Below are 21988 nucleotides of genomic sequence, written 5' to 3'. Positions count from 1 at the left end.
TATTTTTGAGAGAGACAGCATGAGCAGGGGAGGGTCAGAGAAAGGGAGACACAGAATCCAAAGACAGGCTCCAGGCTCTGAGCTAGCTGTCAGCACAGAGCCCGACCCGGGGCTCGAACCCATGAACCGTGAGACCATGATCTGAGCCGAAGTCGGACACTTAACCGACTGAGCCACCCAGGCGCCCCAGTGATATAGTAGTTTAACCTACTGATGGGTAACCTACTGATGGGTTATTCTTGTTACATGCTTAGAAGTATGGAAGTAAATAGCCCAGGGCTTGTGCGATGGCTACCTAATACCAATAGTGTCACAGTATCCTTCAGTATTTCTGCTTCACCATCCTTCACTTGTGATTTGTGCTCATGCTTATTGTCTTATGGCCATGCTCACAGGTTATGTGCCACAGCTCCAGATAGGGAGAGGGAGAGAAACAGAAATCTTTCTTAGAAATCTTGAGCTTCTGCCACATTGGCCATACTTTGATACTTGGTGACTTCCAGTTGCAAGGGAGTCTGAATACTTTTAACCGAACACATTGCTGCTCAGACAGAATTAGGGTTCCATTAAAAAAGAATCCAGAGGTGCCCGAGTGGCTCAGTCAATTAAGTGTCTGACTCTTGATTTTGGCTCACATCATGATCTCATGGTTTGTGGGATCTAGCACCACATAGGGCTCTGCGCTGATGGCACAGAGCCTGCTTGAGATTCTCTCTCTCCCTTTCTCTCTGCCCACCCCCCACTCTTGCACATGCTCTCTCTTTCAAAATAAACTTTAAAAAGAAATCCATATTGGTAGATAATTATTAGTGTCTGCCTCAGCATCCAAATGTAGTACATATGATTTCCAAAATTTAAAAAGATCTGTAAAGCCTTGTTCCTCTCTTTCTTGGCGGTAAGAAAAGCAGTGGACAGCTACCTGTCCCTCATTGTGTAGAAAAATATCCCAGCATCCCCTGATTCCCCAGCCCTCTCTGTCTCTCACACACACACATGCCCATGCACCTGGAAGTTTACTAAGATACCAAGCCCCGTAATTATATGTGATTTATTCTTCACCTACAGACACACATGGTGTAACAGGGCACTTAGGCTGCTTTCTACTCCGTTTCCGAGTTTATCAGTATGATGTCAATATAGTGAGCCAGGTCCATATTCTGCAGACTGAATTCAATACAAACCCAGAGAATCCGCATGCCCCTGAGACACTTTGGTGAAAGAATATTTCTGACCCTGACAAGTGAAAATACTCCTTCTGATGTCTCTTACAGGGATAGAGGGGAGAAACGCAAAGGATACTCAGTGGGAACTCAAGATTAAGGATATTCTGAGTAAACCAGGCTAGGCTGCAAAGGCTGGTCTCGAGTTCAAAATCGAATGAGAATGACTATTTAGATTTGGCTTAAATTATTTTAACTTGGTTTAATTATTAGCCAGTAAACAGGAGAGCAAAAGAACAAAATAAAGGTTTGAGAAAAAGTTGTATAGCTTCCGTAATCCTCCTGTAGTAAGGGTTTTGATCTGCCATTTATACTGTTTTGTTCTCGAAGAGGCAAGTCCATCAGTAGTCAAGGGTCCATCACATCAGTATATGAGGAAGGTCTTGTGTTCCACAATTAGGTAATTGGATCTTCTCAAGAGTTCAGTGCAGCATGCCTGGCCATGGCCTCCATGAGTCATCTAAGTCTTCCTGTTGAAATTCTCCAGGCCTCCTCTTCCCCAAATCAATGTTGTTTATAACTTTCTCTTAAGAAACCAGCTGAGGATGTGAATTCAGCTCTTTTTTTTTTTTTTTTTTTACATCTTCATTTTTGTTCCAAGTTTTTATTTAAATTCCAGCTAGTTAACATACAGTGCAGTGTTAGTTTCGGATGTAGAATTTAGTAATCTGTCAGCTACATACAGTAGCTTATCACAAGTGCCTTTCCTAATACCCATCACCTGTTTAAGCCATCCCCCCACCCCCCACCCCTCCGGTAACCATCATTTTGTTCTCTGTAGTGAATTAAGCTCTTTTTAGTTCAGTGATTTTCAGGCTCAAACTGTACATTTGATATTTGGCTTTCTGCATACTTAAGCAGCAAGTGATAAGAAATTCGTTTAACAAAGGCACGGAAGCCTATGGTTTTCAGCATGTGCTTTGAACTGAGAATTTGGGAATTTGAGCATGTCTTTCTTTTTATTCAACTATCAATTATCATTAGAAGAGGTCATTTCATCCCACAGTCCTTGAATTCCCTGTGACTTTCATATTATTCAATAGCATTGATCTCTTGGTCCCCTGAAGCTTTGCCTTCAATGGGTAGATACACACAGATGATGATCTGATTAGCTGCTTCACCAGGTCATGACAAGAATCCTTAACAACACCAGCTGGATTTTCATTGCCTTCAGCTTCCACCAAGCCAGATGACACTTTCATGTTTGCACATGCATTCCACACTTCTCTAAGGCTCTGTGGCTTGCAGTCTCTCCCTTCCAGTTTCTGGATCATTCACAGCTCTTAGTTGCAAAGACGAGAAACCAACTCTGTCAGATTGAAGGAGAAAATGAATTTCTTAAAGGGTATTGTGGGCTCACAGAATCTCTATCTAGGAAGGCTGCCAAGTTAAGTTTGGGGTGAGGCACCTAGGAAGAGTACTCATAAAGAACGCGATGACTTGCAGAGGCTATAGGCTAATGGGACTCTGGGCTCCACTAGCCTTCGTAGCACTGCTGCCCCGGACGCTTGATCGTTCTGCCATCTCTGACCCTGAGAGACACTAGGGAGTTTTATCTGGCTCTCCACCTTCGTGACCTCATCCCTCCCACGGGGATGCCATTTCTCATACCTGACTCTGGAAGTGGAGACTGAGAGAGCAAGTATCTGGCATTTCGGTTACTACAGTGGAAGGTATGCTCTTTTGTGGACATGAGGTGGAAAATCCAAACGTGGGAAAGAGTTTCAGGTACTGAACAACCAAAAAGAAGGGCAGATGTTTACTTTACCTTCTAATAAACCAGAAGAGGGAGGAATATTCAAGCCTCTTTCCTTATTCCATGAGAGAGACAGGATCATGTCCAGTCAGAAGACAAATACAGCACACATCCCGGAGGTCATTGAAGCACTTTTGTCACTGCGTATTTCCAGGGTCTCACATTTTAAAGTCCTCGCTTAGTGTCAGTAGCCAATTCACCTCCTCTCTCCACTAGGGATTTGACATCACACAAGAGCTTCCCTGGCTGCTTCTTCCCTTCATCCAGTGCTGACCTATTAACTATTAGCTTTACTGATTTTTACCACAGCCTTTGTCTTTCTCTCTATTCACAAGGACATAAAGATTCACATTCTGTGAGGAAGGAACATAAGTACGGCAACTGATGATGAGAAAAATGTCAGTGCTCAGATCCTTGACAAAAATATTGAACATTTAAAGTATCTAAAAACAAATAAAAAACAAACAAACCCCAACACCCCAGGGAACTCCCCCTGCACTTGGGATAAGCCCAGACTCCTAACCATGCTGGGCCTCCAGGGCCCTCCAAGATTGGGCCAGACTTTTGCACTGACTTCATCTTCCACTACACGTCTATGCTGGCTATGATCCAGCCCCCTCAGCCTTCTTTCTCTGTGCCTTGAATAGGCACGTTCCCTCCCACCCGAGTGTTGGCCCTTGATGCGCCCTATTCTTCCTGGTCTTCCCCATGGCTGGTTTCTCAGAGAAGGCATTCCTGAGCACTGTGGAAAGTAGGCACTCTCTTTCCAGTTATTCCACCTGATCACCCATATTTCCACTATGTGGTATATTTGCCATCCCGCTCCCCACCCAATAGCATGTGCTCACAGAGCGAGGACCTTGCCAATGATGTTCATTGCCATCCTCAGCAGACTGCATGGTGCCTGCAAGTGGTAAGCTGTCGAGAAAGGTTTAATATATGAATTAAAACCTAGAGGAAGGAATGGAAAGCCCAAAGCGATAGCAAGTGCAGCTGTGGGCGTGTCAGGGGATCTGGATACTTAATGACGCAGATCTCCAGCACACGCTAGGGCATCCTAGATTTCTGCACATCTTTCTCCTCCTTTATAAGTTTTGTCAAAAGGTAGAAGGCAAAAATGGAAGTATCTTTGGTCCAGCCCAGAAGGATCGCAGAGATGGTATGACATTAGAAGCTGGGAGACCCAAGTTTGGTCATCATTTACAAAGATAGTCCTTTCCAATGGAAGGAGAGCACTTGCCTGCTGTGCAGTCTCACCAAAAGGGCAGCTGACTCGGGAAGGTCTCATTCTGGCCTTTTCTATGTAGTCAGAGACAGCAGTACCTAGCCTCTTCTCTGGTTGCATGAAAACAACAATGTACTGAGTCTCATTACATTTCAGGACTAGCAGCAGAGAGCCGCCCTGGCTCCAAATCAGCTGCTCCTCTCGTCAGTGTAGCAATAGCATTGGCAACTTTCACTCTCTCTCAGTACTCTGAAGCTATTTATACACTGGCATAGGAAAACATATTATTTGCAGAAATGCCTCCGGATCCTATGTCATTTATACAGAGACAGAAGATGTTTTCAAAGAACCATATTTCTGTAGTATTTTTGTGACAAAGACCGTACAGCACAATGCACTGCCAGGTTGTGTGGGTGTAAAAACAGCCCCCATTAACTAATCTTCAGTTCTCCTTTGGCTGTTTAAATATCTATTCAAGCTTTCCTTCCAGTCTGTCCATATTTAGATGTGGGGTTTTGTTCAAGACCAGTTTGCACGCTTTGAGAGTACAATAGAGCGCCTAGGAGTTCCTTTCTCCATTCTCTCTTCCTCTCTTTTTGGGTTTTACTGGAATCGCGCCAGTATCAGTGCTCTCTGGAACTCTTACTTCAGATAAGCTGGAAGTGTGCGGCCAGTTTCATTCCCATAGGCTCCTGTGATAGTTCAGGTCCTTCTAGAAGCCGATGTCAATACAGGCTTAGACGTGCAAGACATTTATCAAGGGAAATGCCAGTTAGGGGCAAAGGGGAAGGAGCTGAAGGCAGTAACGAGAACTAGGAACCATGAGAGGAAATTTGTAAGTGGGGCTGGATAGGCTGTCTCGGGCGGCAGCCCCATTCTAAGAATTTCTCAGCCAGGGTCGAAGGAAAGAACGTCTTTGAGGGGAAGTCAGCTGTGAGAGGAGTCCCCCATCTTGCCTGCATAAGCAGCCCTGTCATAGTCTACCAGCGGCCAGGAGCAGCCCATGGGAGCTCGGCCTTGGCCAAGTGGTACAGGAAAGTGCCATCCATCACTGTGCTTCCCACAGCAAGAGATCTGAATGGTGCGATTTCATGGCCACCAGAGCCCCCACCCACTTTTCTTAAAGTAAAAGGCAGTGGCTTTTCAATTATCTTCTTTAATTAAAGTTCCGGGGTCCTAAAGTGGGCCATCAGTCCACACGGGGGCGGGGGAGGGGGGAAACAAGAGGTCAAGAACCACTGCAGACACCCCTCCACCTTCTTCCCCCAGAGAGGCTTCTTTACTGTTCAGTGCATTGAGGGCTCTGCATCAGACTTCTTTTAGGGGGAAATGTTTCCACTGTCTTCTGAATTGTTTCATAATAGTGAAAGGAAAACCACTGATGGAGAGCTTCTTCTTAGAACCCAAACCCTCGATGCATGGGTGCCCAGAGGGAAAAAAGATGTCGTCTTCATGATATTTATTTCCCCCGACACAATTGTGGTTTGTGAATGGTGCGCCATGTGCCTGCAATACCTTTCTCCCTCTATTTACCTAGAAAATTCCTCATCCTTCAGACACTTATCCACTCTCATCACCTCTGTCAGGCTTTCACCGACTTCCTTAGGCACAGAAAGGAGTTCCTGCCACTGTGCTCCCTTGGTGCTTTATATCTTGATTACAGCACTTGTCACATTTTTATAATAATTTATGTGTACATTTGTGTGCTCCAAGTTGTAATATTTTTATACTTTATTCTTTCCCTCTTTCTCTAAAGAGAAAATACATTGGCAGTATTCTACAAACATACATGCTGGTAAATTCCCTTGTTTTACAGCCATGACCAATACCTCTAGCTGGCTGAGAAAAAGCCATGTACTTTCTAAGTAATTTTGAATTTCCCCTATATGCTTTTAGAAGGAATAAAACCCTAACCAAAGCAAAGCAAAAAAACAACAAAAGTTGGCATTCAAAAGGTGGCTTTAAACTAGTTTTCGATATGGGATCATTTGCATTACAACTTTGTAAGAACCACGAAAAGCAAATACAACAAGAAGATTTCCCCTGTCATTCATGTGTCCATTCATTCCACAAATAACTTACTGAGAATCTCTGTGTGCCAGGCAATGTGCCAGTGCCACCATGATGAAAACGAAATGGTGAAGTGATAAGGAGTGACAGGCTCCTGTAGGTCGGGCGATCAGGAAAGGAACTTTCCATAATGTGCTAGGACCCAGAGGACATGGGGAACGTTAGGGCTGCAGCATCTCTGGCAGAGAACAGCTAGTGGAAAGGCCCCGAGGTGGAAAGGGACCGAAGGTGACGAGCCTTCGGTGAGCAAGGCAGGGAGTGGTAGGAGTTGTCCAAGAGGCAGGCGGGAGTCAGTTATGTCGGGCTTTGTAGAACAGCATAAAGACGGTAGATTTTTTTCCTACGGGGAACAGGAAGTCATTGGAGGATTGTAAGCAGACAAATGGTATGATCTGATTGATATTTCTAAAGGATCACTGTGGCTGCTGTGTGTAAAATGGATCGTAGTGGGCTAAGAGTAGAAACAACACTCGCAAGAAGTCACTGGAATCCAGACAAGGGCTAAGAAGGATTTGCAGTACAGGGCAGCGGTACAGTGCAGTGTTCACATATGCAAATAAATTCTGTCTATGGACACAAGTGCACAGAGAAGCATACACATCATAGTTAAAGCAAAGAAAAATACTATTCTGTGACCTCAGACCTCTGTAATGTCATCCCGATTATGCTCTTGCAAGAAACAATTAAACACAGCTTGTAAACCCACTTCTCCTCCTGCTCCCTGCTCTCCGTTCTCTAATTATTAAGGGAAATGATTAAACTGAGCAGAGAGGGGAGGAATTTCCGTTTGAGGGTCTGGAAGGATACAGCTTATAGAAACACGGAGTACAATCTGTCAGGCCGCTTTTCTTTTTACTTTTCCGCGTCTACATTCATGAATTCAAGGTGATAGATAGTTGTTTCCCCTGAGCAAATGGACTAGTTATAATATTCTGTCCGAATTAATATGGGGAAGGGAGCTTGGTGTTTAATTAGTTGACCATCTGTTAAATCATCTCTTACCTTCACAGGCACAGGTCCTTAATTGAGCTCCTTTCTCCAGTGTAAACCTCCTAAATCCATTCACCATATTGTTTCCAGAGTGCTGGAGCTAACAGACAGCTCTAATTATGCCCCCCCACCCCCCACTGCTAGATAAAACCTTCAAGAGCTCTCCACCCTCTGAAGAATGAAGTTTCAGCTCCTTCCGTGCATACAGGGCCATCTCCATCTCTTGCTGCCTCAGCTCTCACCCCTGCCCTCACTGCACCTTTTGCTTGCCCAAAACTCAGGAAGGGAGACCTGCCATTCACTTTGTTATGGTTTCTGTTGTCCGTTTGCTTGTGGTGTTCCTGTGTCTAGACAGCCAGCCCTTTCTTACATGTGTGTCCATTGAGCCTCAGCTCAGGCTTCACCTTCTTAACAAAGCCTCCCGGCATCCTTCTAGGTTGTATGAAATGCCCCTGTGTGTCCTGGAAGCAAGGGGTCTTAAAGTGTGGCCCATGGAACCTAGAGGGGAAGGGGTTTCCTAAATTATTATGGGGGGTCCACAAATTAGTTTCATAATAATACTAGGATGTTATTTGCCTTTTCTACTGTGTTGACATTGGTAATAATAGTGCAAAAGCGATGGTGAGCAAAACTGCCGGCATCTTAACATAATCAAAGCAGTGGCACCAAATTATACCAATAGTCACTCTCCACACACTACACACCTGCCACCACATACTTGTGGAAGGAAGGAAGCAAGGGAGGAAGGGAGGGAGGGAAGAAAGGAACCAGTTGCCCTTAACCGCATCCTTAACGAAGAAGTAAAAATTAACTAACTTTATTAAATCTCAATCGTTGAATACACAGTTGTTCAATATGCTACATATGACGTGAGAAATACGAATAAAGCACGTGGGCTGCACACGAAACCACAGTGGTGGTTACAAGAGGCACCCGGGTTTGAGATGCAGGCTGAGCTCCCTGGCTTTGTTTTTGTTTTTTTCATACAACACCGTTTTTATCTGAAGGAGCGACTGACAGACAAACTGGGATGATTCAGACTTGGGCATTTGGCAGACATTTTTTGAAAAAGGAACTGAGCGAGCCTGTCACTTCAAGGAAAACAACTGAAAGTACTTGTTGCCAAAGATAAAATTGGAGCTTTCCAGCAAAAATGAGTATTTTTGGAAAGCGTGTATCTGCCACAGTGAACTTGACAGCTTCCCAGTACTTAGAGACATTTCTGAGATTGGTGGAAATATTAATGAATATGTTTTAAAAATATATTGTACAATAAAATGTGTAAACATTTGGAAGATCTTCATGACTCAGTGAACCAATATTTTCCAAGGGACCAAAAAATGATGTTACAAAGTCATGTCTGGTTAAATCCATTCACACTGTGAAATAACCAAGGTATTGTAACGTAGCAAAGTATAAAATGTTTATTCCTATCACCCCAAATGTATTTATAGGATCAGTGCAATCCCAGTCAGAATTCCAACAGGCTTTTTTTTTTTTTTTTTAACTTGGCAAGCTAATTCTAAAATGTATATGGAAATGCAAAGAAACTAGAGAAGCCAAAGCAATTTGGAAAAGAAGCTGGAAGAAATTTCTACCTGATTTCAAGACTTACTGTTAATCTACAGTAATCAACATAATGTGATACTGGTACAGACGTAGACATATAAATCAATACAATACAAACTCTAGAAACAATTCTATACATGCATGACCAATGTATTTTTACTAAAAATGCCAAAACAGTTCAAAAGTAAACTGGGAAAAGATAATCCTTTCAGCAAATGATTCTAGAACAATTGGATAGTCATTAAAAAAGGAGGGACCTCAATCTTTATCTCATAATATATACAAAAAAATCAACTCAAGCTGTATCCTTGTCTTAAATGTAGGAGTGAAAACTATAAAATTTCTAAAGGAATACATAGAAGAATTTGGTGACCCAGGGTTTGGCAAAGATTTCTTTAGAAAAGCACAGAGTATTAAAAGAAAATAATCAATAAATGAATCAAAACTTAGGACTTTTGCTCTGAAAATGCCAAGAATATGGAAAGGAAGCCATGGCTTCTGAGAAAATATTTGCAAAACATATATTTTACAAGGCCGATATCTAGAATTGATAAATAGCTCTTATAACAACAAGAAGACAAGTTATATAATAGAAAGTGGACAAATGATTTGCAGGCACATCACCAAAAAAGATCTGTGAAAGGAAAATAATACATGAAAAGATGCTCAACATAACTGATCATTATGGAAATTAAAATTAAAACCACAATGAGATATCACTTCACATCCGGTGGAATGGCCAGAATTTAAAAAGCCAACAATGCCACTCATTGGAACTCTCATGAATGCTGATGGGAATGTTAAATGGTACAGCCACTGTGGAAAACAGTTTGGCAGTTTTATAAAAACCTTAACATATGCTGTGTGGCCCAGCCATTTCACTCATAGGTATTTTCCCAAGAGAAGTGAAAATATATGTCCTCACAAACACTTGAACTTATATATTTATGGCAGACTTATTTATAATAGCCCAAACCTTGGTGCAGTGGGGAGGGGATGGGGGACAAATGTCCATCAGCAGAGGGAAAGGATCAATAAATTATGTCACACCCAAACAAAAACTCTCAGCAATAAAAAAGAACAAACTCCTGGTACACTAGAAAACATGGATACATTTCAACATAATTATGTGAGTGAAATAAGCCAGTCAAAAAGACTACTTACTTTATAATTCCATTTAGATACAATTTCAGGATCAAATGGTGTAGCCACTAACCACATATGGCTATTGAGCACTTGAAATGTGATTAGTTCAAATCGAGTGATGCTGTAAGTATGAAATACGTGCCAGATTTTGAAGACTTACTATGAAAGAAGAGAATATAAAATAAGTCTGTCCTAGTCCATGTGTGGGTGGCTTGTAAATAAAGGACTTTATTTCTCACAGTTCTGAAGATTGGTATGTCCAGGATCAATGTGCTGGCAGATTATTTTGTCTAGCAAAGGCCTGCATCCTGGCTCGTAGATGATCATCTTCTTGCTATGGCCTCATATGGTAGCAGGGGCAAGAAAGCTCTCTGGGGTCTCTTTTATAAGGGCACTAATCCTGAGTCACCTGGGTGGCTCAGTAAGTTGAGCATCTGACTCTTGACTCTGGCTCGGACCATGATCTCATGGGTTAGTGAGTTCAAGCCCCATACTGGGCTCTGTGCTGACACTGTGGAGCCTGCTTGGGATTCTCTCTCCCTGTCTCTCTGCCCCTCCCTGCTTGCTTGCACTCTAAATAAGTAAGTAAATAAACAAACATTTTTTTTAAAAGAAAAATGATATGCCAATAAATTGGACAACCTAGCAGAAGTGGAGAGATTGGTAGAAGCATCTAACCTTCCAAAACTATATCGGGAAGAAATAGAATATTTGAACAGGCCAATTACCAGCAATGAAATTGAATCAGTAATCAAAAAACAACAAACAAAATGCTTGGATCAGATGGCTTCACAGATAAATTCTACCAAACATTTGAAAAAAGGTTAAGACCTATTCTTCTCAAACTATTCCAAAAAAACAGAAGAGGAAGGATAGCTTCCAAGGTCATCCTACAAGGCCAACAGTACCCTGATACCAAAACAGACAAAGACACTACAAAAACAGAAATGTGTAGGCCAATATCTCTGGTGAACATAGGTGCAAATATCATCAACAAAATATTAGCAAATAGCATGTAACAACACATTAGGAAATAATGCACCATAATCAAATGGGAAATTCTAGGGATAGAAGGTTCAGTATTCACAAATCAATCAAGATGATATATCATTTTAACAAGAGAAAGGAAAAAAAACCATAATCATCACAACAGATGTAGACAAAGCATTTGACAAAATGCAACATCCATTCACGATAAAAACTCTTAACAATGTATATTTAGAGGGAACATACCTCAACATAATAGAGACTATATATGAAAAACCCAGGGCTAATACTATATTTGGTGGCAAAAAATTGGGAGCTTTCCCCCTAAGATCAGGATAAAAACAAAGATATCCACTCTCACCACTTTTATTCGATGTACAACTGAAAGTCCTAGCCATATCAGACAGGAAAAAGAAGTAAAAGGCATCCAAATTGGTAAGGAAAAAATAAAACATTCGCTATTTGCAGATGGCCTGATATTATATACGGGAAACTGTAAAGATTCTACCAAAAAACAAGTAGAACTTATAAATGAATTCACGAAAGCCATAGGATGCAAAATTAATATACATAAATCTGTTGCTTTTTTTTTTTTTTTTTTTTTTTTTTTTTACTTTTTAATGTACATCCAAGTTAGCATATAGTGCAATGATGATTTCAGGAGTAGATTCCAGTGATTCATCCCCTGTGTGTAACACCCAGTGCTCCTCCCAACAGGTGTCCTCCTTAATGCCCCGTGCCAAGTTAGCCCAAGGACAAATGGGCGGGGGGCATTTGCAAATGACAATCCCTCCAGCAGCCCTCTGTTCTCTGTATTTAAGGGTCTCTTATGTTTTGTGCCCTTCCTTGTTTTTATATTATTTTTGTTTCCTCTTCCCTTCTGTTCATCTGTTTTGTATCTTACATTCCTCATATGAGTGAAGTCATAGGATATTTGTCTTTCTCTGACTAATTTCACTTAGCACAATACCCTCTTATTGCATCCACATTGTTGCAAATGGCAAGATTTCATTATTTTTGATTGCTAAGTAATACTCCATTATATATTATATATACACACACCACATCTTCTTTATCAATTCACCCATTGATGGACATTTGGGCTCTTTCCATACTTTGTCTATTGTTGATAGCACTGCATGGAGGTGCATGTATCCCTTCCAAACAGCACACCTGTATCCCTTGGATAAATTCCTAGTAGTGCAATTGCTGGGGTGTAGGGTAGTTCTATTTTTAATTTTTTGATGAACCACCATACTGTCTTCCAGAGTGGCTGCACCAGTTTGCATTCCCACCAGCAGTGCCAAAGAGATTCTCTTTCTCCACATCCTTGCCAACATCTGTTGTTGCCTGAGTTAATGTTAGCCATTCTGACCAATGTGAGGTGGTATCTCATTGTGGTTTTGGTTTTCTATTTTTTTGGAAGAGCTTCGAAAGAATAGTTGTTAACTCTTCTTTAAATGTTTGGTAGAATTCCCCTGGAAAGCCATCCAGCCCTGGACTCTTGTTTTTGCGAAGATTTTTGATTACTGATTTGACTTCTTTACTGGTTATGGATCTGTTCAAATTTTCTCTTTCTTCTTGTTTCAGTTTACTAATTTATATGTTTCTAGGAATTTTTCCATTTCTTCCAGATTGCCAATTTATTGGCATATAATTGCTTATAATCTCTTATTATTGTTTGTATTTCAGCAGTGTTGGTTGTGATCTGTCCTCTTTTATTCTTGATTTTATTTATTTAGGTCCTTTCCTTTTTCTTTTTGATCAAACTGGCTAGGAGTTTATCAATGTTGTTAATTCTTTCAAAGAACCAGTTCCTGATTTCATTGGTCTATTCTACTGGCTTTTTTGTTTCAATAGCATTGATTTCTGCCCTAATCTTTATTATTTCCTATCTTCTGCTGTTTTGGGGTTTTATTTGCTATTCTTTTTCCAGCTCTTTAAGGTGTAAGGTTAGGTTGTGTATCTGAGACTTTTCTTCCTTCTTTAGGAAGGCCTGGATTGCTATATACTTCCTCTTATGACCGTCCTTCTACATCCCAGAGGTTTTGGGCTATGGTGTTATCATTTCACTGGCTTCCATGTACTTTTTAATTTCCTCTTTAATTTCTTGGTTAGCCCATTTATTCTTTGGTAGAATGTGCTTTAGTCTCCAAGCATTATCTTTCCAAATTTTTTCTTGTGGTTGATTTCAAGTTCCTTAGCATTATGGTCTGAAAATATGCATGGTATGATCTTGATCTTTTTGTACTTGTTGAGGGCTGATTTTGTGTCCCAGTATGTGATCTGTTCTGGAGAATGTTGTATGCGCACTCGAGAAGAATGTGTATTCTGCTGCTTTAGGATGAAGTGTTCTGGGTATATCTGTTAAGTCTGTCCAGTCCAGTGTGTCATTCAAAGCCATTGTTTTCTTGTTGATTTTCTGCTTAAATGATCAGTCAATTGCTGTAAGTGGGGTGTTGAAGTCCCCTACTATTATGGTATTATGATCAATGAGTTTCTGTATGTGATTAATTGATTTATATATTTGGATGCTACCACAGTTGGAGCATAAATGTGTACAATTGTTAGAGCTTCTTGGTGGATAGACCCCTTAATTGTAATATAATGCCTTTCTTCATCTCTTGTTATGGTCTTTATCTTAAAATCTAGATTGTCTGATAGAAGTGTGGCTATTCTGGCTTTCTTTTGGTGATCGTTAGCATGATAGATGGTTCTCCATCCCCTTACTTTCAACCTGAAGATGTCTTTAGGTATAAAATGGGTCTCTTGTAAACAGCATATAGGTGGATCTTATTTTCTTATCCATTCTGTTACCCTATATCTTTTGATTGGAGCATTTAGTCCATTGCCATTTAAAGGGAATACTGAAAGATACAAATTTATTGCCATTATGTTGCCTATAAAATTGGAGTTTCTGGTGGTGTTCTCTGGTTCTTTCTAGTCTTTGTTGCTTTTTTTTTTTTAATGTTTTATTTATTTCTAGGAGAGAGAGAGAGAGAGAGACCGCGCGAGCAGGGGAGGGTCAGAGAGAGAGGGAGTCACAGACTGAAACAGGCTCCAGGCTCTGAGCTGGCAGTCAGCACAGAGCCCGACGCGGGGCTCGAACCCGCGAACCGCGAGATCATGACCTAAGCGAAAGTCGGACGCTTAACTGACTAAGCCACCCAGGCGCCCCTAGTCTTTGTTGGTTTTTTTCCTTTCCTTTTCTTTTCTTTTCTTTTTGCTTTGCTTTCTCTTTTCTCCCCTCAGAAAGTCTCCTTTAAAATTTCTTGCAGGGCAGGTTTAGTGGTCACGAACTCCTTTAGTTTTGTTTTCTGGGAAGCCTTTTTATCTCTCCTTCTATGTTTGAACGACAGCCTTGCTGGATAATGAATTCTTGGCTGCATGTTTTTCCGATTCGGCACATTGAATATACCCTGCCACTCCTTTCTGGCCTGCCAAGTTTCTGTGGATAGGTCTGCTGAAAACCTGATCTGTCTTCCCTTGTAGGTTAAGGACTTTTTTCTCTTGCTGCTTTCATGATTCTTTCCTTGAATTTGACTATGATATCCACTGTTGGTGATCAGTTTTTGTTGAATCTAATGGGAGTTCTCTCTGCTTCCTGGATTTTGATGGCTGTGTCTTTCCCCAGGTTAGGAAAGCTTTCTGCTATGATTTGTTCACATAAACCTTTTACCTCTTTTTCTCTCTCTTCATCTTCTGGGACCCCCTATGATTCAGATGTTATTCTTTTTAAATGAGTCACTGACTTCTCTAATTCTTATATCATGCTCTTTTGCCTTAGTTTCCCTCTTTTTTTCTGCTTCATTATTCTCCATAAGTTTGTCCTCTGTATTGCTGATTTGGTTCTCTGTTTCATCCATCTTTGCCATCATGGCATTCATTTGAGATTGTATCTCAGTTATATCATTTTCAATTTCATCCTGATTAGATTCTACTTCTTTTATCTCCTCAGAAAGGGATTCTATGCTTTTGTCAGCCCCAGCTGGTATTCTTATCATGATTCTAAATTCTTGTTCAGACATCCTGCTTATATCTGGGTTAATTAAGTCCCTGGCTGTCATTTCTTCCTGTTCTTTCTTTTGGAGTGAATTCCTTCATTTTGTCATTTTGAAGGAATAAAAGGAATTAATAAAATTTTAAAAATTAGGGGCGCCTGGGTGGCTCAGTTGGTTAAGCATCTGACTTTGGCTTAGGTCATGATCTCACTGTTTGTGAGTTAGAGCCCCAAATCAGGCTCTGTGCTGACAGCTCAGAGACTGGAGCCTGCCTCAGATTCTGTGTCTCCCTCTCTGCCCCTCTCCTGCTCGTGCTCTGTCTCTTTCTGTTCCTCAAAAATAAATAAATGTTAAAAAAAATTTAAAGATTAAAATTAAAAAGTTAAAAACAACACAGAAAATCAAATAAAGGATGCTAGATCCTAGGTGTGTTTTGGTCTGGTTGTTGAAGGAAGCTTGATCGAATAGAGAAAAAAGGTAAAGAAAAGAAAAGGAAAAAAGGGAAAAAAGGAAAACCTTTGAAAGTTAAAAAAATGAATACAATAAAATAGAATAGAATGAAATGATGGAAGTAAAAGAGAATTTTTAAGAAATACCAAAAAAATAAAAAATATAGCAGGAAAAAAATGAAAGAACTCTTTTTTATTAGAAAACAGCAGATAAAAATAAAATTTTTCTCTTTCTGTATTCAAGAATAAGAAAAAAAATTGAATAGATGGACCAGTGAATAGAATGAAATGATTTAAATTATATCCAGTTTCCCTAGAAGTCATACTATGAAGTACCTTATTGTCAATAAACTAAGCAGGCTAAGAGACTTGGGGTCTTCTTCTGGAGCATGGTTGGCCTAGCTGGACAGGGCTTGGTGTAATGGCTCCTTTCTCCACTAGATGGCGCTGCTTAGCTTACTGGGCTCATGTAGGTGTGTATGCACTTGTGTGGGAGGGGTAAAAATGGCATCACCCAGCTACCCAGTCTAGTATCAGAATTGTGCTGTTGCCAACTGGCAATGAAGCACGCATCCTTTGTCTCCAGCTTCCATCCACTCCCTGCATCTACGCTGTCCGGGACCAAGCCATCAGCCTTCTAGATGGCACCTCCCTCCTGAGTTTTGTCTCAGATGGGACTCTTTCCAAACCCCTCACTTCTGAGGCCCCTGCAGCTTTGACCTACTCAGACCCTCTGGGGGTGGGTCTCACTGAGCAATGGCTGGGTACCAGCCCACCCCCACGAATGTTCCAGCAACCGTGCTGCTGCAGATGCCCAGAGACTGCGGCTGGGTGCCAGCCCACCACAGAAAAAGTTCACAGAGTCGTGTAGCAGCAGCGTTTCAGGGATTATGGCAAATCACAACACACGTCTGGTGCCAGGCTTCAACCTTAACAACCTTGTTCCAGCCCCAGCGAATGTGGCTGTTCTCCGGGGGCCACTGGGGCCTTTGCCTGTGGGGAGGCTGCACAGCCTCTACCAAATGTCCTCCCAGTAGGGAAACCACCTCCCCCTGTGTGGGCCGAGGACCCTTCAGACCTCCACTCTGCTCCTGGGGATTCGCACTCCCTGTCAGAGCCCTGCCAGGTATCAAGCTGCAAGATTTCAGACTCTATATATAGAGTATTAATGGAATTTAAACCCTCTTCTTTCTTCTTTCTCCCTTTTTGTTCAGTCCCTTGTGGCTGTGGCCTCTCTTTCTCTCCAGCTGCTTTTGAGGGGTGGAGGAGTGGTTTTTCTGTACATCCCCCCATCTCTGTCCTCTCTCCACAAGCAAAAATATCTCCTTACCCTCCACAGCTTCTCTCTCTCCCAGTTCACCCCTCCGTGCCATGTACCTGCTAGATTCTGTGGTTCAAGTTGTGCAGATTGTTGTGTTAATCCTCAAATCAGTTTTCTAGGTGTGCAGGATGGTTTGGTGTTGATCTAGCTGCATTTCAGGGACGAGAGAGGCAAAAAAAACCCTTCCATGCTTGGAGCAGCAGAAAAAAAGAAATTACAAAACAGTCCCTTTCATAATTGCAGCAAAAATAAAATACCTAGGAAGAAGAAACTTGACCAAGAAGGTGAAAGCCCCATACCCTGAAAACTATAAAATATTGATGAAAGAAGTTGAATATGAAACAAACAAATGGAAAGATATTCCATGTTCATGGATTAGAAGGAGCAATATTGTTAAAAATGTCAATAATATCAAAAGCAACCTACATATTTAAAGCAATTCCCATCAAAATATCAGTTTATTTAATGCAATGCCTATCAAAATATCAGAACTAGAACAAATAATCCTAAAATTTGTATGGAACCACAAATGACCCCAAATAGCCAAAGCAATCTTGGGAAAGAACAAAGCTGAAGGTATCACAATCCCAGATTTCAAGATGTACCAAAATGCTGTAGTCATCAAAACAGCATAGTACTGGCACAAAAAAAGATAGATAGATCAATAGAATATGATTGGGAGTCCAGAAATAAACCCACGCTTATATGGTAAATTAATTTGTGACAAAGGAGCCGACTATATACCATGAGGAAAAAAGTCTCTTCAACAAATGGTGTTGGAAAACTGGACAGCTACATACAAAAGAATGAAACTGACTACTTTCTTTCACCATACACAAAAATGGATTAAAGTCACAAAATGGATTAAAGACCTAAATGTGAGGCTTGAAACCATAAAACTTTTAGGAAAAAAAAACATAAGCAGTAATTTCTTTGACATCAGCCATGGAAACAGTTTTCTGGATATATCTCCACTGGCAAGGGAAATAAAAGCAAAAATAAACTAGTTGATTACACCAAAATAAAAAACTTCTGCACAGCGAAAAGAAGGGGTTAATACCCAAAATATATAAAGAATTTATACTCTACTTACAAAAGAAACCACAAATAATCTGGTTAAAAATGGGCAGAGAACCTGAATAGGCACTTTTTTCCCAAAGAAGACATAAATGACCAACATACACATGAAAAGATGCTTAACATCACTAACCATCAGGCAAATGCAAATTAAAACCACAAAGAGATATCACTGTACACCTGTCAGAATGGCTAGAATCAAAAAGACAAGAAATGACAAATGCTGGGGAAGAGGTGGAGAAAAGAAACCCTAATGCACTGTTGGTGGGAATGCAAATTGGTGCAGCCACTTCCTAAGACATTATGAAAATTCCTCAGAAAGTTAAAAATAGAATTACTATTTAATCTCATAATCCCACTGTTGGGCATTTACCCAACAAGAAAAGAAAAACACTAATTCAAAAACTGAATTCAAAATTCAAAACACTAATTCAAACAGTGTTTATTTCAGCAGTATTTGTAATAGCCAAGATATGGAAGCAACCAAGTGTCCATCGATAAATGAATGGATAAAGTAGACGTGGTGTGGATATATGATGGAATAATGTTACCCATCAAAAGGAATGAGATCTTGCCATTTGCAACAACATGGATGGATCTAAAGGATATAATGGTAAAGGAGATTAAGTCAGTAAGAGAAAGACAAATGTCATATGATTTCACTCATATGTAGGGTTTAAGAAACAAAAGAAACTATGGAAAAAAAGATGCAAACAAAGAAAACCAAACTTAAATACAGAGAACACACTGATGGCTATTAGAGGGGAGATGGGTGGGGAGATGGGTGAATAGACAGGGGATTTGGAGTGCACTTCTTGTGATGAGCTGAGTATAGTATTGTTGAATTATTATATTGTACACCTGAAACTAATACAACACTATGTTAACTTTATTTCAATTTATATATATTAAAAAATGCTATTCCCATTTAAAACTACATATCTGTGTGAGGCAATTTTTTTTAATATACTTCACAAAAACAACATATCTCAACAGATTGAATGTGAGCCATATATGAGAATCCATCTGTCTTCTATTAAGCCAGATATTGGAAAGATTTGTAAAACTGTAAAATATTGCCACTCTTGTGACTAAATATTTTATGTTTTGGAAAATATAGTTATTTTTAAAAATAGCTTATTTACATTAACACATAATAGATTTATTATTAGTTACTTTGTATTGACTTCATAGATATTCTGATCATTTTCGGTTTAACTGTACTTTAAAGATGGAGCCAATGAGACATAAACATAGTTTTTTTAAATGTCACTGGACTCTCAGGGCACCTGGGGGGCTCAGGTGGTTAAGCGTCCGACTCTTGACTTCAGCTCGTGATCTCATGGTTTTTGAGTTCGAGCCCCACATTGGGCTTTGCACTGACAGCAGAGAGTCTGCTTGGGATTCTCTCTCTCTCTCAAAATAAATAAACTTTTAAAAAATGTCATTGAAATCTTACAGAATGTTTGGATGTATTACATGATTTACAGGAATGGGAATTTCTAAAAAGTTTTTATGAAAGCAAGGAGAAAAGATGTACAAGTATAGTTTAAAAATCAATTTCTAGATAGCTGATGAAATATGTGTATTTTTAAATTAGTTTCTCTGTATAGCCCAATCAAGTGGACTTTAGGCAAAGTCTCCTGAGCTACAGATGAGGAAGTAATTTTTTCTTCTCTTCTCCACAGAAGTACTTAGCAACCAGTCCTGTGCAACCAGTCAGAGGATTAACACTGACCCCAATCGTATTGTTTTAGGAAGCTGCATCAGACACCATCCAGAAAGAAGACTGATTTCATACCAATCATTTTAACAGAGAAAATGTAACATAAAGAATTGCTCGCCAGATACTGGGGAACCAAAAAAGGCAAGGGAGGAAGGAAGGAAGGGAGGAAGGGAGGGAGAAGGGAAGGGAAGGGAAGGGACTGGTAAGGAAGGAAGGGAGAGAGGGAGGAAGGAGAAAAGAAAGGAGAAGAAAAGAAAAGAGAAGAAAAGAAAAGAAAGAAAGTGGTATCCCAGAGGTGGCATCCACAGTGTGCAGCTACTACCCCTGTCACTGAGGAACTGAAGAGAAAGGTCAGAATTATTTTAGTATATGTGCTGCTGAAACGAGCACCAAAAAGGTCAGAATGATTTAAACTTAGAAGCTTGGAGAATGGGTCTCACAGACAGGAGTTCAAACCTCAGAGGAGGGGGTGCTATACGATAATGCAGCTGCCTCACAGACCTGGGAGAGCGCCCCGGGGAGCTGGGCCCCAGACCTGTGAGGCCGGGGCCGGGGCTGGGGGGTCCCTGCTCACGGACACCGTGTCCCCACAAGCAGGTGAGCAGGTTGGTTCTCCAAGGTCTAGAAGATTGGTAAGCTGGGATCACTTGCTGCTCCTGGAAGGGTGAAGGGGAATGGCTAAGTGTGACCACAGGCAGCGGCCGGGCCGGCAGGCATCTCCCCACCTGGCGTCCCCCTCTGGTGCCTGACTGGTGCGACCTGAGGGAGCCGACTGGCGGAAAGGGGTCTGCGTCACAGCATCACCGAACGGCATATCACAGAGGCATGGGTTTGAAGCGGGGGGACACCAGCTTAATAAATAACACAGGGGCACCGCTTCAATTCCAACGTTGTCTCAAAACAATACTTCATATATATACACACACACGTGATATAACACACAGTTCATGGCCGGGTCCCTACCTCCTCTCGTGCTTATCTTCAGCACCACGACCCTTGCTGCATGCTTATCCCCCAAATCCTTTGGAATGCCCCTCGTGGAGCCTATCTGTCAAAGAAACTATTAATTAAATAAAAACAGCCAAGAAGTGCATGTTGTTAGATTCAGAGTTCAAAGCTTAGCAGGGTGAAATTCTTGGGGCGCCTGGGTGGCTTAGTCGGTTAAGCGTCCGACTTTCGCTTAGGTCATGATCTCGCGGTTCGTGGGTTCGAGCCCCGCGCCGGGCTCTGTGCTGACTGCCAGCTCGGAGCCTGGAGCCTGTTTCAGTCTGTGACTCCCTCTCTCTCTGACCCTCCCCTGCTCATGCTGTCTCTCTCTCTCTCTCCTAGAAATAAATAACATTAAAAAAAAAATTTAGCAGGGTGAAATTCTGTCTGAAGAACTGACAGAAGTAGCGGTTATCTCTTCAGAAGGAGTTTTGAGATGTTCACTCTCGGGGTCCAAATTTAATGGGAGCTTAACATGATGGTCATCGGGGCCCCATGGTGGGTGATATGATTGATTCTGAAATGCTCTTTTACCGGTACTTGGGAAGGTTAGACTGCACTACAAATATGAATGCAACAGTATCAGAACTTAATAAAGTCATCACTTACCTTAAAAAAATTTTTTTAATGTCTATTTATTTTTGAGAGAGAGACGGAGTACAAGTGGGGGAGGGGCAGAGAGAGACGGAAACAGGGAATCCAAAGCAGGCTCCAGGCTCCGAGCTGTCAGCACAGAGCCCGACCCCGACGCGGGGCTCGAACACACGAACCGTGAGATCATGACCTGAGCCAAAGTCGGAGGCTTGACGGACTGAGCCACCCAGGCGCCCCATAAAGTCTTCATTTACTTGCTGTGAGGGAGCCATACCCAACAAAAAAGCTAAACACAGCCCCCTGAAGGCCAAACAGAGCCCTGATTGTGAAGGGTTCTCCCCAAGAGGAGGCATGGTGTGGGGGTTTCCAGACAGGAGCCTTCGAGTCTGACCTTACACCTTTATTTTAGGCCATGGATTTCCTGCTTTACCGTATTCCCACCACGAAATTTCTAACACAGAAAGAGATCAATGCCCAAATTTAGAAATTTAGAGCTCTTAAGCAATATAAATTTGTCAATTAATGTTCTGTAAACATACTCCTTTCTCGGTAAAATTACTTTAGAATAACAATGCTCTACTCAATGGCTATCACCAGAAAATGTCAGTGGGTTTGAAACACTTGGCTTCCCCTCCCTCTGTAATCAGCCAACTTCATTATGCTTTGTACTTAATAATTATAGATCTTATTAACAGAGATGGGTTTAATAACATAAAAATAATAGGCATTACAAATTGCATGCCCTCCCAGAGGGCTAGAGATTTGTGTCATTTCATACGCCAATATGAAAACGGGCCTTTATTTTAACCCATGCCCTGGGATTCCCTAAATATAGTGAAATGATGCGATTTAACAATAATGTGAGCTGCA

General features: G+C 41.2%; 1 long non-coding RNA gene across 1 annotated transcript in view; it reads left to right on the top strand.

Annotated features, from left to right (window-relative positions):
* LOC144236382 (uncharacterized) overlaps nt 1–19649 on the top strand; it is a 45768-nt gene extending 26119 nt beyond the window's left edge. The window contains exon 4 of the long non-coding RNA XR_013336509.1: nt 19500–19649. This is a non-coding gene — a long non-coding RNA (uncharacterized LOC144236382). The remainder of the gene's footprint in view (nt 1–19499) is intronic.
* Nucleotides 19650–21988: the final 2339 nt, after the last annotated feature.

Source organism: Crocuta crocuta, unplaced genomic scaffold (assembly GCF_008692635.1).
Source record: "Crocuta crocuta isolate KB4526 unplaced genomic scaffold, BGI_CrCroc_1.0 scaffold24, whole genome shotgun sequence".
Lineage (NCBI taxonomy): Eukaryota > Metazoa > Chordata > Mammalia > Carnivora > Hyaenidae > Crocuta > Crocuta crocuta.
The sequence above is the reverse complement of the archived record's forward strand: the minus strand, read 5'-3'. Positions and strand labels throughout refer to the sequence as shown.